The 2,623-nt window shown below is 45.9% G+C and overlaps 1 protein-coding gene across 1 annotated transcript in view; it reads right to left on the bottom strand.

The window, feature by feature from the left end:
• The window catches only part of B4GALNT3 (beta-1,4-N-acetyl-galactosaminyltransferase 3), an 89,868-nt gene that overhangs the window by 24,436 nt on the left and 62,809 nt on the right, over positions 1-2,623 (bottom strand). The window lies entirely within an intron of this gene.

The following is a 2,623-nucleotide window of genomic DNA, read 5'->3' as shown; positions in this document are numbered from 1 at the left end:
TTGGGCTGTGAGACTGTGAATATGCAGAACCAAACCACTGTTAGCCATAAACTAGAACCATAGACCATCCAGAGCTGGAAGGGGCTTTCGAGATCACCTAGTCCGCATTTCAGATCTGGCTGATCAAATGCCTTATGTAGGCACACTTAGCCAATAGTGATAAGTCTCAGTAAGACTGGAACCCAAGTGTTCATATGGGTTTCCACCGAGCTGCTGCTTTCCCTCCAACAGCACCATCAAGATGCTCCCATGGCTCTGCACACAGGAGTCAGACTGCCATCTCTGATCCCTGGGAGCCAATAGCTGGTCAAAAGCAAAAGTGTCATAGGAACCCGAATGTGAGCACCAGGAGAGACACAGACAGCCAACCAAACACAAAGGAAAAGAGCACAACCCACAAATATGGGACACAGAAGGTGGACATCAACGTTTCGCTTGAGTGTTAAGCAATTAACTCTGGGAGAGGATTAGGATGGGGGGTGGGTAGTGCTTTTCTTACACAGCTTTGTGTGGCCCTTTAGTGTTTACTAAGCACCTCACAGGGATGACTTCAGCCTTACAAGAGTCCATGAGAGACAGGCCAGATCTGATTACCCCCATTTAACAGATGGGGAAAGAGAAGCTCAGAGTTTAAAGTCACAGAGTTAGTTGTTTTGAAGCCAGAATCAGAACAGCCAGGATCAGAACAGAGAGCCTTTCTGTCTCACAAGCCAGCGTTTTTGCATTCCGCCTACATTTTCTCCTGTGGGCACTTTTTGGCAGAGACTTTAGGAGTCCTGGGGGCAGAGGCCTCAGCTGGGGATCTGTGCCTTTGGGATTCTGCATAGACATTAAACCTCTGCTCATGTTATGTTTATAGGGACTTCTGCAGGTTTATCCCTCTGCCATCAAGGTCTCTCCTGTTTCCATGGCTGGCCAGCTGGCAGTCAGAAACAGGTCAGACTAGTTAATGCAGGAGGATATTCTGGGGAAGCAGGATTCTGGGGCCAGTGGAGTGAGGTGAGGATATGGGAATGAGGCAGAAAGAGAATGAATGCTCCCTGCCCTACGCCCTGCATTTCTAGATGAACTCAGGGGAAAGTTGTTTGTTCATCTGCTAACTCGAACTCAGTCACAAGTAATATAAGAGTCCCATCCTTTCCTAAGCCCGGGGAGCTGCTGGCCAGTGGTTGGGGGCTTAGGTGCCCATGTGACAAATAAGCCACACTGGGAGAGGGAGGGCAGGCCCTGCCTTGCTTTTGCCTCTGAATGACCAGGCCATCTCTTCCTTGACTTTGTGCTTAGGACTAAAAGCCATTCTACTTCTAGACGATGTTGTGAGGAAATAATAAAAATGCTATTTGCTTTATCAAATAAGAGTTACTGTGCATCTTAGATACACATTCTTTCTCATAACTAGTTTTCAATTCCAGCCAAATTCTTTTGACTCTTGGAAGTCACACCAAAGGTGAGACAACTTACCCCAAGGTCAGTGAACTATCACTGTGGGTCTTCAGCATGCCTCGTCCTGGCTTTTGCTGGCAAGTGACAAAGACTCTCTCCTTGACCAAACCTTAGACAGGCTCCTCTGAGCACTCTTGTAGACTAGGCCTTGCCTTTGGGCCCCATCCTTGGCCTGTCTAGCCCAGTTTTTAAGAAGAATCCTGTCTGTTAAGTTTGTTTAACAAGAATCTCCTCCCTTGATGTCTCCTCTTAGTAATTTTCCATCCACTGAATCCCCTCACTCTGCTTCTTGGCTAGAAATCCCCAGCTGTCTTTTTTGTCATATTCAGAATTGAGCTCAGTTTTATACTGGTCTCTCTCCCATATTGTGATAGTGCTGAACAAAATCTGTCTTTATCATCTTTAACTATTTCTCTTTAAAAGAAGGTAAGAGATGACTTTCTCAGTGAACGAGGACAAACCCACTATGGGGGAAGGGGTATCAGTGAGGTTAAACCTAACCATGCCCTGCCCTTGGGTCACAGGTAAGTCTGGATGGCTTTGAAATTCCTGGATAGTTGACAGCCCAGCCTTTAGTAATTTAAGGAGTAAGAAATTCCCTTTGCAAACTTCACAATATAGTAAAAAGACGAGCAAGGCTTTGGAGTCAGAAAGGTTGAACTCTACACCTATCTCCTAGAAACAGTGACCACTCGAACAAATAATTTATTCTCTTTGGCCTCAGTTTCTTCATATGGATGGTCGGGATAAAAACATCTGCCCCACAGGACCACTGTGAGGACTAAATTATACGTGTCAGAACTCGTGTGGTGTCTGACACACACAGTAAGTGCTCAGCAAGCATTCATTCCCCCTAACAACTTCTGACTTGGAGGTTTTGGACTTGGGAGTCTGAAGACGTGATTTCCAGCCCCTTTAGAATACTATAAACTGCAAACAGCCAGTAGCTCTCTCACTCTCTTCTCTCTGTTTACTGACCAGAGAAGTAAGTGGACAGGGGGCCAGAGGTGAATCAGTGGTAGCAGAGCAATAGATAACAATGTGTTTCATGGGTACTGCCTTCTGTTCCCTCATCTACACCCATCTATCCTCAAAACACACACACACACATGTGCACGTGCACAATATTTTCAGACTGCATATTAAGCATCAGGCATTGTGCTGAGCATTTGGTATTTTC

This window comes from Pteropus alecto, unplaced genomic scaffold (genome assembly GCF_000325575.1).
Source record: "Pteropus alecto unplaced genomic scaffold, ASM32557v1 scaffold76, whole genome shotgun sequence".
Classification (NCBI taxonomy): Eukaryota; Metazoa; Chordata; class Mammalia; order Chiroptera; family Pteropodidae; genus Pteropus; species Pteropus alecto.
This window is presented reverse-complemented; position numbering and strand designations above follow the sequence as displayed.